General features: G+C 33.5%; 1 protein-coding gene and 1 long non-coding RNA gene across 6 annotated transcripts in view; both read right to left on the reverse strand.

Moving 5' to 3' along the window:
* ROBO2 (roundabout guidance receptor 2) overlaps positions 1-16,206 on the reverse strand; it is a 1,146,283-nt gene that overhangs the window by 1,093,492 nt on the left and 36,585 nt on the right. The gene's annotated exons all lie outside the window — the stretch shown is intronic.
* On the reverse strand, positions 12,433-15,240 carry LOC140698178 (uncharacterized). The gene is made up of 4 exons (XR_012075754.1): positions 15,192-15,240; positions 14,556-14,664; positions 13,463-13,565; positions 12,433-12,480 (listed from the first exon to the last, which is right to left on the reverse strand). It is a non-coding gene; the product is annotated as an uncharacterized lncRNA (long non-coding RNA).

Here is a 16,206-nt window from a genome sequence, read left to right on the forward strand (position 1 = left end):
TGAATAACAACTGTTGACCTTAGTCAATGACACATGGTGTAGAATCACCCAGATAAATCTTGACCCACAAAATCATAAAATATGATAAGATAGTTCTTGTTTTAGGCTGCTAAGTTTTGGGGTAATTTGTTAAATAACAGTAAGTACCTGGAACACATGTTTTGAAAAAGTCTACTCTATTTCACATATTCACGTATTTCTTAAAGTACAAAATTTAATAAAAAAGAAGTAAACAGCTACCAAAAGCACATCCCATATACCCCTCAATTATTTTCTTGGCAATTATTTATCTTAACTCCTTCTTTATATGCCAAGTAGGGGGAAGACACAATAGAATCTTGTAAGATGTGATTTTTCTTCATTCAGTAAAGATGCACAGCTATATTATAAATGTTTAAATCTAACTTTTACTATATTTAGATATGACACCAGAAGAAAAGCAATAATGATAACAACATTAATGCTATTTTTAAAACTCATGGTCTATTATAAGCAGTGCTCCTTAATAAAGGATAGTGAATACATATCACTGTATGTTGGGACATATTATCCATTGTTGGTAAAGGATGCTCCACACAGACTGGTTGAAAAGGATTGATAATCATATGTTGCACAAAATACAGTGAAACCTGGTTACAGCTTCCAAATAATGCCTCTTTTTCACACAATACTCATTTTGGATTAAAAAAATAAAGAACCCTAAGAGGCTTGAGGTAGATTATTCAGGTATTTTTTTCCTATTGGAAATTAGAGTCACTTGAATAATATAAATTGTGTAAAAAGCTTCATGCAGTCCATTTTCTTTCTTTTTTTTTGTGGTTTCCTACAGACTCTAATAACCAGTTGTTTTACAACTTAAATAATGTTGAGTATGAGCATTTTCACTGTGGCAAATTCAGACACAAACCACAGGAAGTAGTGATGCAGTAAATGGAATTTTCCCCACTGAGTTAGTGTTATCTCTAATATTCTGCAATGTGTTGGACTCATATTGTTGCAAGCGTAAATTCTTTTGGAGAAAAGCAGTAAAAAATATGTATTTCTTCCCCTGCAAGTTGTCCTCAACTCCCTACCACCAATGATGATGGAAATTTGGGTATATTAAGTGCAGGGAAAAGGTTTATAAATACTTCTTGATAGATAGACAGATAGACAGGTAGATGAGATGATCCCTCTCCACAGCTGTTCAGAATGTTATGTGACCTTTGCAGTTTGGAATTTTAACTGGAGGTAGGTAAACTGATTATTTCATATGAGATATAATAAATGAAAAGCAAGTAATATCTATGCAATTATCTTCTAAGATCAAAGGTAGTCATTTTGACTTTATAAAGAAACTGTTTAGAGAATTAAAAATTAAAAAAATAGATTTACATGAAATTGCTTATGGCATGCATTTCTGCTTAAATTTTATGTTGAGTGCACACAAATTTGTCTAACATTAGTATGGGTAATCCTATTATTTTATTTTCTTAGTGTTTAAAATAAAATATGCTTTTCATTGCAATTTTCATTGCTTGGGTTGCAATAAAAAATGCTGAAAAAGTAATGCTATATAAAGCAATCTTGAACTAAATTGCTCTTTTTATTAATAATCATTTCTCTGCTTAACAAAATTAATGTTAAATACTATTTGAAGAGCTATTTTTATGAGATCAGATATAGAATATTTTTAGTGTAAGATTAGCTAAAAATATCTGTGAAAATAAAATTTTCATAATACTTATTGTTTAAACAGTTAAAAAATAAATTTCAAGGGATTGTATGAATAAGGACATATCTAAAATTTACTATTATGCAAGTAATTTTAACAACAGCATTCTGTAAGACAAAGACTAATCTCTTATATTTCACGTAAAAATTATTACTCTGTTCTCTTTCATTAGTGAATGTACAATTAACTGATTTAGATAAATCACAAAGGTAAAGCCTCATAAATCATTCATTCAGTGGACAGACATTCATTGAGTGCCTAATATTTACCAGAGGTAGAGTTATGAACAAAATCGCAAGATGTCTAGCCTTGGGAAACTTACATTCCAAGTGGAAAACTACAGAAAAAAAAAATAAACAGAATATAGTACTTCAGGTTGCAAGTGCTAAGAACAGTAGATCAGGATAAAGAAGACAGAGTTGGTGGGTCTCAGGAGAGGCATGCTCCATGTTAGGTAGTTTAATCAGGGAAGGTCTCTGAAAAGGTGACCTTCACGCAGAGTAGAGTGAAATGCAGGTAGGAGCCATGAGGATCTGGAGACATTTTCTGCTAAGAGAACAGACTCAGCAAAGGTCCTGAGAAGAGGGGAGGCCAAAACGTAAATGAGGGCAGAGCTAGCTGCTAGAACAGATAAACAAAGGGAGAGATTGAAATGTGACCAGAGCAGAGAGTGGGGTAAGGGGGAGGGTGTGAAAATCCTAAGAGGACCTAGAAGGCCATGGAAAGGGCTTGGTAATTAATTCTCAGGAAGGTGGGAAGCCACCTCAACATTTTGAACAGAGGAGTGACTTTTTGTCTTTGGTTTTGAAAAGATCACTTTGGTTGTAATGTATAATTAGAGATACATAATATGGAATTATATTGGTTGTTAATAACAAAGAAAAGTAAATCCAGAATTTCTCATGCTATAAATCATTATAATAGAGCGAGACAAATCTGGCTCAAAGGTTCAATTTAATAGGTAGTTTTCAAGATATTTGCAATGCATTTTATGGATCTAATTGTACTCAATCTTGAGGTCTCGTCATTATCATAAGCCCTAATGTCAAATATAAAAATTAGAATTTCTCATTAGGGAATTCTGAAAAGTTCTTGGGTGATCTTCCATTAGCTTCACTTTTACTTCCATTTATAGTCTTGCATGTCTTTCAAGGTCTAAATTACTATTCATCTAGCTCTCATGCAGCTATGAGTAATTTTTAATAGACAGATCCCCAGTTAGCTTCTGCATAGCAAAGAACATGTGATGTACTAATTGAATCTCAATTAGCTTACATCATATCTTTTACAGAATTTCAAAACATGATTGTTCCCATATCAAAGGTTCAGAGGAAGGAGGACAAATATTTTTCTTTCTGTATTGCTAAGAAGAGAAATCCAGCTACATGTATAGGACTCACAGTTTTCATCATGTCAAAATATAAAAGAAGCCTATAAATAAATAAGGGGATAAGGTGCCCTCTTTCACGTGCTGTCAGAGAACAGCATAGAGCCCAAGACAGGCTTCCTCCAGAGTACAGGTACAGGTGGGAGCATCGTCCGCAAGAAGCCAAACCACAGGCTCTTTCTTCTGCTCACCTGTGACTCTGTCACCTGCTTCAGTTCCAGAATAATTAGAATTGTGATTTGTTATTGGAAAATCACTCAGCTGGCTTACTTTAATCTCTCCTAGAGTCTGTTCACAAAGATAACAACAGTGAGGCATTCAGGCCAACAATAACACAGCAAATAAGTTGGGGGCGAAAATAAAAGCCAAGCAAATTTGTACTAAAACAGGTAGAGACCCTGTAGAATCAGATGAACAGCAAACTAATTGCAGCTTCCACAGGAGGTCGTGCTCCCTACTGGAAATCAAACATGACACTTCTTTTAAAAGACACTGTAAAAGGGGGAAAGCGTTCTTTGGGCCAGCGATCTAGAAAAGTGTACAAATTCTCAGAGAAGAGATGCTATGCAGGCCTCAGGATTTTCACCACTGATTCCTCACTTTCCCCAAAGTTTTTGGCAAAGTGAATGGAAGATTCTACTCTGTATATGAACAATCAGATATTTTTCATTAATAAAATTACTTAATATAACAAAAATAATAAAACAAATAAGAAAAGTACCAGTAGAATGTTTAAGTAATTTATGAATAATAGCTTTATAAGTCAGTCAGAAATGTGAGATGAGAGAAGATCCCATGTAACAGCTACTTTTCAATTTAGGTTATATATATATGCACATATAGTATTATAAAATACCTATTATTTGACAGTCACTGTTCTAGATTTTAGGAATAAGGCTTTGAAGAAGTGCTTGCTTTCATGAAGCTTATACCTAATGAGGAGAGATAGATCATGATTGAATAATTCAACGCAAAATTTTTTCAGAAAGCAATGAATATGACAAATAAAGTAAAAACAGGGGAAAATAGTTGAGAGTCATCCAGTTGTATGAGGTCATACTTTAGATTCAGGAGTCAGAGGAGGTGTTTCTGAGACGTCAGTTGAACTGAAACTGAAGGACCAGAAGGAGTCCTTGGGCGGTATTGTAGGCAGAGGTCATTGCACATGCAGGTCCTCAAGGAGAGACAAACTGTGGAGCATAAAGTAGGAGGAACTGATTCAGAAAAGGTAAGCAAAGATCAAAACTGAAATTTTATTTTAGTGTGATGCAAAGATATTGGAAGGAGTTTAATCTGACAAGAGACCTGATTTGATTTATATTGTAAAAAAGTTACTCTGAGCTGTATACGACCAAGGTCAAAGTAGAAGAAGTTAGAAGGTTAGGGGCAGTGTCCAGATGAAAGGCAATGATGTCTTGGGCTAAGAAATTTAAATAAAGTGCCAGGAGAAAAATGCTAAATTATAATAAAGAATAAAGTATTTCAAGAACCCTTCAGCACTTTAGAATCATCCACTAACACATGTACAATTGATGTGCTAATTACAGATCATTCTGAGCCTTTGATTAATATTGGCTCCCCTCCCTAAGGAGTCTTATTAAGCAAATATTTGTATCATTAATACTAACTGATTTTCTGTTAGACATACAGGCTAGTGCTGTTCACAAGCGAATTCACCAAACTTAAGAGAAAGATCACATAGAGAACATTATCTATCACAATTACCTAGACATCATCAGAGCCCTGGAAACTAGAAGCAGAGCACATTCACAGCATGCTGCAAAATTAGAACTACCTGTCCTTGGATTCAACTTCAATAATACTTAAGGACCTCAAGATAATGATGATGATGATGAAGATGCTATTACCCTTTAGATGAGATAATAAAAGCACTGATTTAAAGTGTTAAGCATCTTAATTTTTGAATTGTTTTCTATTAATCATGATAGATTTAGGCCAATCCATCCATCACTTACTTATAGTCTCCCTTGTGATGAATTGCAAGGAGCCGTTGTATTAGGAGTTCAAGATGAGGCCAAGGAGTGGAACTATAAATTTAATGGAGACCTCACCCTAGTTCTGTGTGCATCTGTGTGTCTGTGTGTGTGTATGCACACCTGTGAGCTGGCAGGTGAGACAAAAGGAGAAGAAGCTATTACAGATTTTACTGAGTGCTACCCATTGTACTGTTTCTTCACCTATTTATAGCTGATCAGAACAAGACAATTCACACAGATTCCAAACACATCTGCCAGCCCAAGGTCAAAGATACTATTTGGCACAATTGTTATTCAAATGTCAGATGTAAACTAAAATCCAAAACAAGGTGTCCTGCCTTATAGTTTAACCCCAAGACGGACGAGAAAGCATTGGCATACATTACAGCAACTGACAAAATAAGTATCTGTTGAAAGACTTAGAAGCAGGCCTCAGGCAAACGATGAGAAAGTTTGAGACGGTTAGAGGGGATTTACCCCAGTTCGGTTGCCTGCTAAAATCTTCCCAATAGCAGCAGCTGAAAAGGAAGGGAAATCATAATCACTGGGTTATGCTATTTCACGGACTATGGATCAGACCCCAAAAAATGGTGTCAGTAATTCCTTCAACCTATGATCGCTGGGTCACATCTGCTGAGTTTTAGATCTAGAATATGCTCAAAGCAATACTTTTAACACATGTATTAGTCAATTAATAAAGATTAAAGTGTAACTTTTTCCCTTTACAAGTGATAGAACTGAAATCTTCAGAGGTTATTCATTTGCCTTACCTAAGTTAATACAACTGATCTGTGATTTCTGGATCTCAGAACTTCAAGCTGATAAAACACGTTACACTACCCTAAGTGACAAATTACCATCATGATCAGTATGATTAATAAAATAAGATGCCTATAATATCTAGTTTCTTAAGTCTTCGTATAATGTGTTTCTTATTGTATTAAACATATTTCATACATTTACACAGAAAAAAATATTCCAGTACTATAAAAGAGAATTAGTATATTTAAGTAAGCAGCAAAGAATGACTTAAAATATGTTACAATGTCTACAGATAAACAGCAATAATCTAACACTAAGTTTTCTTAAGGTAGTCAGCTTTCAACCTGCACATTCTATTCTTTCTTAAATAGCACTATGTATGAATGGCAGCCTTTTCATACAAAGACAGTTTACTTTTTGATGTTACTCATATTAGCAAATATACTTCTTTTTGTAAGTGTTTTTTACTTCAAGATAGAATGGTGCATTTCTTATGAAGATATTAGTTTAGGGGTCAGATTTCTATTAGGTTAGGTAATAGAAGTTACATATTTCTTATGATATTTCTGGTATGAAATTAGAGACTGAACTAGAATGTTTATGTGGTTCTTGAGTAATTATTAATTTTGTTACATTTCTCTAAATTGTTGTGATGAACAATTTTCAAAATTTTTCCATTCTAGGAAAAATACATTGTGTCTTCCTTTGTTTTATTCATACTTTATTTCCAGTTTTAAGGTATAAATGCAATGGAAATTGTATCACTTATGGAACAGTTAGGGACAGAAATAAAGAACACTTAGGTACAGAAACAGCTAAATTGGGATAAACAGTAGATTCTGTTTTTTTCTCACCAGTGTCCCATTAAAACTGTGCTGAATATCTGTAAAGTCATTAAAGCTGGAAAAGCACGCATAGCACCCAAGAGGCCTTCAGAAATCTACAAGAAGTCTTGCTCCAGAACTAGGCCTGAGTAATTAGATCATGCTGCATCTGCTTGCTGGTTTTGTAAAACACTCGCGTGAATTGTCAGGACTCACTTTTGCTTGTTCTACCTGCAGTCTCTGAGGTTTCTTTGTCAAAAGGAGTTTTAGCCCCAGCACGTATGAAAGCAATACCGTGTTTCCAACACAGCAATACAGTATATGAAAAAAAAAAAGTTAGGACTTGGTTGTATCTGCTGAGACTGTGTCATCTGCACTATGCAGGCATATTTTGTTTATTGTGCTTTGCACATACTGTGTTTTTTACAAACTGAAGCTTTGCAGCATCCCTGCAACAAGTGAGTGTACCTGTGCCATTTTTCCATCAGTATTTGTACACTTTGTGTCTCCAGGTCACATTTTGGTAATTCTTGCAATATTTCAAACTTTTTCATTATTATATTTATTACGGTGATCTATAATCAGTGATTTTTGGTGCTACAACTACAACTCACAGGAGGCTCAGAAGAGGGCTGGCACTTTTTAGCAATAAAGTATTTTTAACAAGTTATTTATATATTTTTAGACATATGTTATTGCACACTTAATAGACTACAGTACAGAATCAACATAACTTTTATTTGCACTGGGAAACCAAACATTTTGTAATCTGCTTGATTGCAATATTCACTTTATTTTGGTGGCATAGAACTGAACCCACAATATTCCTGAGGTATGCTTATAGTGACCTAATCAAATAGAACTGATTTTTTTTTTTCTCAAGATAAAAAAAGTCTTAGAGGAAGCAGTCCAGACCTGTAGAGGAGCTTCACAATGTCATCACAGTGTCTTCTTTTTACTTTGATCCTCCCTCTTCATAGAGTTTGGTATTTTCCCTCATGCTCATAAGATGGTTGTTCTGTCTCCAAGCATTACATCCAAATAGTGAAAAGGAGAGGCCAAGGGAAAAAAGTAGAAAGTATATTCCAGCCAATTCTTTCTCCTTTCAAAAACTTTGCAAGAAGACCCACCAGTGAGATCCCCCGATATGTTGTTGGTCAAAATCATGTGACCATGGATCATGTGACTATGCCTACTTTTTTGTTTCCCATTTTTGGAGTAACATAATAACATTTGCCTTATGTGATTGTTATGAAACTTGAATAAGATAATAAACACAAATGCTTAGAGTAATGCTGGAATAGATTTCATGCTCAGTAAGTGTTAGTTAATAAACTAAACCAGAAGAGAATGAAAAATGACTATGTCTTCTAGGATTCACCTATATTTAGAGGAAATTGGAGTTCTGAAAACACTCATGTTTTTGTAATACACACTGATATTAAATATCATTTTCTATATCATTCTCTTAAAATGTAATTTGATATTTTTAGATACTTTTATTAGTCAGGTGAGTCATTGAAAATATGTATTATCAGTAGATCCTTTTATCAAAGCAAAAAGTAACCTCTATAAATATTTCCTTAAAGGTTATAAACACTCAAGAAAAAACTAAAGGTAGTCTTGAGAAATGAAAAAAGAAGGTGGTTACCAAAGAGAGTTATCAAAGGAAATATGTGAATACCAAAGAGTAGTAAATAATAGAAAAGATATCTTTCTCATGATAGAAACTCTACTTAGAACAAAATAATGCGAGCCTGAGAAACCTGAGTGTAAAGAATGGCTGGAGCATCTTATTATGCTTATCAAGAGGAAGAGGGTCATATGAACAATGAAAAGCCTCACAAGAGCACCTGAGGTTTTTATATATTTCATTTCATGCTATAAACCAAACAACCATAATATGCTTTCAGCACTTACTTGTATTTGCTATTATAGGACTAGAATAATATGAAATAGCGCATACAAAACAACATAATAGGTGGCCGTCATTCACAGTAAGAAACATGCTTGCACAAATGAAACTCACTCCTTATTACATCTCAGAAGAAAGTCTCTTTCAATTTTATAGCATCCTTTCTAGCTGAAAGGGCTCATTCAATATTTAAACAGCATCAACTTCCAAAATCTTAAATAATCTGCAAATGCTAAAGCTCACTGTCTGAACTTAGATAGTTGTTTTTGAGGAATTACTCATTGTAAATTCTTCTATTGACTATTTCCAGATAACAATAATTTGAATCTAAAGGAAAACTATGTAACTTACTCTTTAAATTTGAATTGATGATGTTCATAATATGCTCTACTTCTAATATAATTAGGCATATAAATATACATTTATTGTAACTTCTATGGACAAAGATAAATGAGAACATGTCCCTGCCATCTAGAAGCTTACACTCTAGTACGTGAGTGAGTCTGAAAAACAAGTTAGTATTGACGTAAGTATATTATAATGAAAGGATAAAATGGGCACAACTGGAATGAAGGAGAGAACAAATCTCTTGGCTTTTCACTGGATGAGAAGGTAGAACAGAATAAAGAGTTTCTGGTTACAGTACAGTTTAGGACCTGGGAGAATGGGAAACCAAGTAAGAAACAAATTAGCATAGAGAATAGCTGGTGACTTTTTGGAGGTGGCGGAGGGGAAGGAAGGAAATCTCCAGAGCTATGGTCATGTAAAATCCCAAGTAAGGGGACTCTTGGCAGACACAGCAGATATCTATGAGCAGAAGGAGGAATGTGGTTATGTTTCTAGCTTCTAGGGGAGATGGCCTTTTATACTATCCCACTTGGGGCTTTGACATAAGGCTCATATAAGCTACAGACAAGAAACTCTTTGCATCACAAATAATGACGTAGGTTGTTTGGATTGTTGAAAAAATAAACTACAAAGGATATTTTGTAAAATAACCCCCTAAGATATCTCAGGTGACATGATTGTTTCCTTTGCAGATAAGTACATTTTAAACTTCTGTGTATTTTTTAAAATCTAGGTATAATTTAAATATAATTTTTAAAACCTAGTGTTTTAATCTATTCAAATTGTATCTTTAGTAATTATATTTTCTAATTATATATTACTAGATTATACAAATAGAATTAATTTTGTTTAATGATCTTATTTCCTGCAACTTTGGTAAATTCACTTATTAATTCAGTCGGATTTTTTTGGTAGATCCCATTGAGAATTCTTTATTCACAATCATGTCATGAATGAATAGACTGTTCTACTTTATCAAATGTTCAGTTCAATGAGTTTTGCTAATTGTATACATGTAGCCATCAAGCAGGATAAGACAGAGAAAATTTTTATCATTCTCGAGAAGTCTATTTTGCAATCTTCCAGTCAACCCCTCTTTCCTGAGGCATTAATTATTCAGATGTCTATACCACATATCTTTTGGTTTGTTCTTTAATTCATATAAACGAAATTGCACAGCATGTTCTCTTTGATTCCGCTATCTTTGCTTAACATTATGTTTTTGAGATTAATCTATGTTGTTGGCATTCTCCAGGAATTAATTTCTTTTTTTTTTTCATTTTCTTAATGTTGTCATTAGACATAGATTTAAGTTCTTTTTATAAACTTCTATTTTCTTCTCTTTTATTGTTAGAAATTTTTTAATCCTACCAAGAAATTTTTGCCTATCCCAAGGTTACGTACTTAGATATTTTCACATTCTTCTAGAAGCTTTATAGTGCTAGCCTTTAAATTTAGATCCATGGGCAACTGAAGGTTATTCTTGGGCAAAGGGTGAGGCAGGATCTAGGTTCGCACCTCTATATGGATATCTACATTATCTAGCACCATTTGTTAAAAAGATTTTCCTTTCTCTCACTGCATTCATGTGTGGAGCCTTGGTCAAAATTAATTAACCAGATATGTGTAGGTCTATTTCTGAACTCTCCATCTGTTGCATTGATCTATTTCTTGCTGTTGTAGCTTTATTAGAATTCTTGAAATCAGGTACTGTAAGTCTTCCAAATGTTACTCTTTTCAAAATTGTTTTTCACATAAATGTTAGAATAAGGTTACTAATTCCTTCAAAAACTTTTCCTAGGATTTTGATTGGTATTCTGTTGAATTTATAGATAAATTTATGGGGAATGTACATTCAACACTATTGACTCTTCCAATGCATGACCATTTATTTAAGTCTCTTTTTCTTTCATTTTTCTCTGCCACTTTTGTTCAACTTATTTGTAAGGATTTTAGATTTTTCAATATTGTGAATGAAACATACAATATAATTTTAATATTTATATGAAAATAGAATATATAATGAAGCCAGATAATTTCTAATATAGTAATTAAATTTAGATATAATCTGTATAATTTCTTATAATTTATTGAGATATATTTTATGGCTATGAATATAGTCTATCTTGGTGGATATTTTCTGTGATCTTGAAAAAAATGTGCACTCTCCAGTTGTACAATGGGGTGTTATGTAAATGCCAATAATGTCAAGTTTTGTTTGTTTTTGTCTACTTGTTCTGTCTATTATGAGAGTAGTGTGTGAAAATTCCCAGCTATAATTGGAGATGGGTCTATTTCTTCTTTTATTTCTGTCAACTTTTGCTTAATGTATTTGATATTCTGTTATCAGTACCTTAGAATTTGATTTGATCCTTTGAAATGCACTCTTACCTCTGGTAATAGATACTCTACTTGAATTATATCTTATTTGAAATTCATATGGCCACAATAGTTTTCTTATACTCAGTTTTGCATGACATAGCTTTTTCATTCTTTTCCTTTCAACCTCTTCCTATATTTATAGTTAAATTTTGTTACTTATACATAGCACACAGCTCAGTCTTGCTTTGTTAACCAAACTGGCGTTTGTCTACCAATTGGTGTGTTCATTCTATTTTCATTTAGTGTAATTATTGATATGATTATATTTAGGTCTATCATTTTATTTTGTTTTTCTATTTATTCCATATATTCTTTGCTTCTGTTTCTTCTTTTCTGTTATCGTTTGGATTACTCAAGTATTTTGTGGTTTTCTATTTTGTATCATCTATTTACATTTTGTATGTAATCTCTTGTGTTTTTATGGCTGTTCTAGAAAACACAAAATATAATTTTATTTTTTCAAAATATGCCTTTTAAATTATTAGAATACCTTATAAAAACAGTACACTTCCATCATCCTGTCCCATATCTTTGTGTTCTTAAGGTCTTATTTTTTACTTCTCCATATGCTACAAACCACGCAGCACTTTGAATCCCAGGCAAAGATATATTCTTCTCCTGTCAGGCTGCTGCTAATGTCAGGGCAAATCAGTCTAGTCTAGAGTTGTACTCCATCTGTGCTTTGTTGCAGCTTTAGTTAGATTCCCTGCACCACCAAATATTAATTCTAAAAACCAGAATGAACCTCAGAATAATATGTTCTTCACACAAAATCCTTAAGGTCACTATAAATATTGCAGCTCCCAAATTCACATAAATGTTACCTAACGATTGCTAATAGAACCCCACAGTAGACAGTTTTTTAGGTTGGTGTGTTAGCCACCCTTTTTAGGAATTTTTATTTAACTTTTTACTTATCCAATCATCTTAGATTGCTATATAGGTATTCTTGGTGAAGTAACATAATCCCAGTGACAATCTTGGGAAATTTTACTATATGTGATTTCAAGGAGTTAGTGAATATATTTGGAATATTAACAGAATGTAAGAGTTAAGAGGATGACTTCTACAGCCAGTCCATCCAGTTCCTATTCCAATACTTACAACTTGCCCTCAGACAACTTCCTGAACGTCTTCTAGCTTCAGTTTCCCTAGCCAAAATCAGTGATTTTAGTTAGCTATTCCACAGCATTGATTTGATAACCAAATCATATAATAATAGCAAACATCACTGAACTCTTAGCCCTTATAGGCATAAAACGTACATGTAATTTACTTGTGTTAATTAATTTAATCTTCACAATTATCTATTGATAATAAATAGAATGCACCTAATACACTGTCACATTTTTAAAACTCAAATTGTTACCACTTATAATGTCAATACTCCGAAGTATGATGGTTTACTTAAATAAGTTAGAAATCCTGTTACATTCTTAGCTTGTGAGTAGTTAAATATCATAACATCACCAGCAAACACACTCCTTCATGTGCTCACGCACACACACACAGATCCCACAGAAATCAGCATGACACTTCCAAATGTCTAACAAAATATCTCATTTGATCCTAACAGCCCTGTGAAATAAGAAGGTTGGATTTATGAAACATTTTTAAAATGAATAAATGGAAGTATATCATAGTTTAGTAATCTACTAAAAATCTCTCATGGAAAGTTCATGGTAGATATCAGACATGAAAACAGATATCTCTGCTGAAAGCTCTCCTTTCGCTTAATTACACCCAGAAGATTTTTCCTATATAAAGGAAATTATTTTCTTTCATAATTTTTCATTACATTTTTCAAAGCTTCTCTAAGAATATCACTTTACTAGAATGTGTAACAGTGATTGGTGCCATTGGAAATTCATCACCTTCAGAAGATTTTTTTTCAGTTGATAATAGAATGGCAATTAGGATTTAATATATTACTGGTTGTATATATAACTTCCCACAAACAAAGCAGTAATAAATAATTGTGCCACTATAAAGAGCAACTGAGGATTGTAAGTCATCTTATAAATAGTAATGACTATCTTCACTATTAACATTTTAATAATAATTTATGAAAACATAATGAAGTTCTAATCAATCAAAAATACACTATCAAAAGTGATTTGTTTCAGGACTTACTCCAGAAGAAGTAGAGGATACTGTTTCAAAACCCATAATGTCATCCCCCAAATGTTCTTCATTTAGTAAAAAGTTACGGATCCAAGTTTTGGCAGTCTTCTTACTAACAGAACAAAGAAAACAAACAGCTGGAACTCAAAACACTTAAAGACATATCTTAACATATATGAACTGCTCAGTTTTTGTCAAGTATTTTAATGGTTGTCTATTCAAAAATTAGTTATCTTGTAAAAAGAAGCCTCTGAATTTTTGATAATCACACGCCTTGAATTGAGAGTACGCTACTCATTATGATTTAAAATGCTTCGTCTATGTTGAGTTTTAAAACAACTAGAGAAACAGATGTCAGACATCCAGTGTTGCTATTCTCAATCAGAGATCATTTTTAGTTTAACTGTTCCTCCTCTCCGACTGTAATAAATTTGCTTTCACATGCATTTCTGGTCACAGGAACTGCAACCCCTAAAAAATGTGAAGCAAGCTGAGATTTGCAAATGCCCCAGACGTTGTTATGCAAGGGAAGTCTTTGTCTCGCCTAAAAGAAAGAACTTAGGTGTTAATTAGGAATGTGTTTAAAAAATTCTCTCAGTTTTAATTAAAAAAAAAAGTTTCTTAGACGCATCCTTTCTGAAGTCATCAAATAAATACAATGAGGTGCTCTTGTAGATCAGGTTTAAAAAGGTTACAGTGATTCAAAGATTATTCTCTTTGCGTTTTATTTCCACGTTTGAGGAATACATTTTCCGAATGAAAAGGAAAGGATAGCTTTCTTTATTCTCTGTTGACGCCCATTGGTGTCTGCCTTAATTTTTACTTAGGTGAAGAACACGGGTCCAGTAAGTATGAAAAATATTAGGGAAGGGAGCAGGTGTGGCTCAACATGCAATTTAGTTCATTAAATTCTGCATGTAGAGTCAAGAAGACTTTGTATAGATTTAATACAACTATTCTCCAATCTACAGATGGAAGAAATGGGTTATAAATATGTAAATATTGCTTCTTTCAAGTTTCTCTTCATTCCTTATTAAAAGTATATTTACTAACTCATGCTTAACACCTAAAACACTGTTCTTGTAACTATACAAAATCATACCGTAGCATAAAACATGACTGAAGATTATTCCTCTCTCATTCCTCTTCAAGCGAGTTTAGTGACTGAGATGACTAAAAAGATCATATCAGGACAGTCCCGCCTGAAACATCTGCATGAAACAGGGATCCAAAGCAGTATTTCATCATACACTTCCAGTGCATTTTCCATTTACCCTTGTTTGTACTTATGTGCATTTATATAAATCCCTGAGCAATATGCAAGTTCCAACAAACAACCATATTGCTGACAGAGACTGTTAGAACTGTATTTCAAGACAGCAAGCTTTTGAATTAAAATATGGTTTAATATTTACCAAGTTGTTCTACACCTTTCTTCTGCAACCTCTTGTCAAAAGCCACGTGTGTCTTGCTATTTTCAGAGTAAATTTGTAACAATGGAGTAATCTAATTGTTAGTTATTTGGTTATAGCCATCTGTGGCAGGCCAATTAGAGAGCAGCCTGGAATCAGCTGAAGTACTTGCGAGGCACAGTTTATTTATAACTTGATATTTATGGGGAATTCAGTAGTAAAACTCAGTCTCATAAAGGACCGGAGTTGCTGTTTCTGCAATCTACAGTATACTGCACATAAAGGCCACTTCATCAATCATTCATGAATTCAAGAGAAAGACTCACGTTTTCAAGACGATTTTTTTACATCATTTTAGCAAAGCAAGAGTCACAAGTAGTGTCCTGAAAAAAGACAGCTCAACTCATTTTCATGCAAATTTGGATAGGGGATTGAATATCAAACTGGAGGATCTTATGAGCAGATCTACATAACTATTCCAAGTATAAGAAAAATGTTTTCAAATTATTTTATCAAACATTTAGCCTAATCTGCAGCTAAGATTCTACCCCTCAATAAACCAAAAGAACACAGCCGATTGAGATCAAGCAAGAAAAGCAACGAGAGTAACGGAGGAATACCAGTACAAACAAGGAGATGCCTGCCTGGTAAGAGTAACGGCCACTTTCAGTCCGTGGCGGTCGCTTCTCTCAAGATGGAAGCTCAGGTATGGCTAATCCTGCAGACGCCGCCCAGGCAGTGAGTATAGTTTAAGAGGTACAGTTCGTAAGACTATTCCCCCTGAACTTGAGGTCCAATATTAGCCTACAGGTATTGAGATACTTCCATTTACTAGGTTGGCAAATACAGTATATCCTTGCCAATGAGATGTTACACATTTTAAAAAGACATTCTTTGAACACTTTCTGTCTGGTTATTAATATGCTATTTTTGATAAAATATGGATATGGCATGATAAAATTATCAATAAAATTTATTGAACATCAGCTATAGCCCAAGCACTTGGATTATATTTTCTGACGGAAACTTCACAATAAATTACTGGGATTGTTAATAGCATCCCTCTTTTAAAACTCACAAAACTGAAGGCCTTACAGGTTAAGTAATTTATTCAAAATAACATGGCTAATAGTAAGTATATAGGGAATTTAAACCCAGGTCAGCTCTTCCTACAATATGGGTATAAAAAAATAATACATTCATTTCCATACTTGTATAGGAGGTGACTGACAGATTTGTGTAAGAACATAGCAAACAATAAGGACATAATACAGAAACATAAGCCTTGTGAAATATTGATGCTCTCAGTTTACACACCAAATAAGCAGAAGGTTATATTGG

The sequence above is a fragment of the Vicugna pacos genome, chromosome 1 (genome assembly GCF_048564905.1).
Source record: "Vicugna pacos chromosome 1, VicPac4, whole genome shotgun sequence".
NCBI classification, from domain to species: domain Eukaryota; kingdom Metazoa; phylum Chordata; class Mammalia; order Artiodactyla; family Camelidae; genus Vicugna; species Vicugna pacos.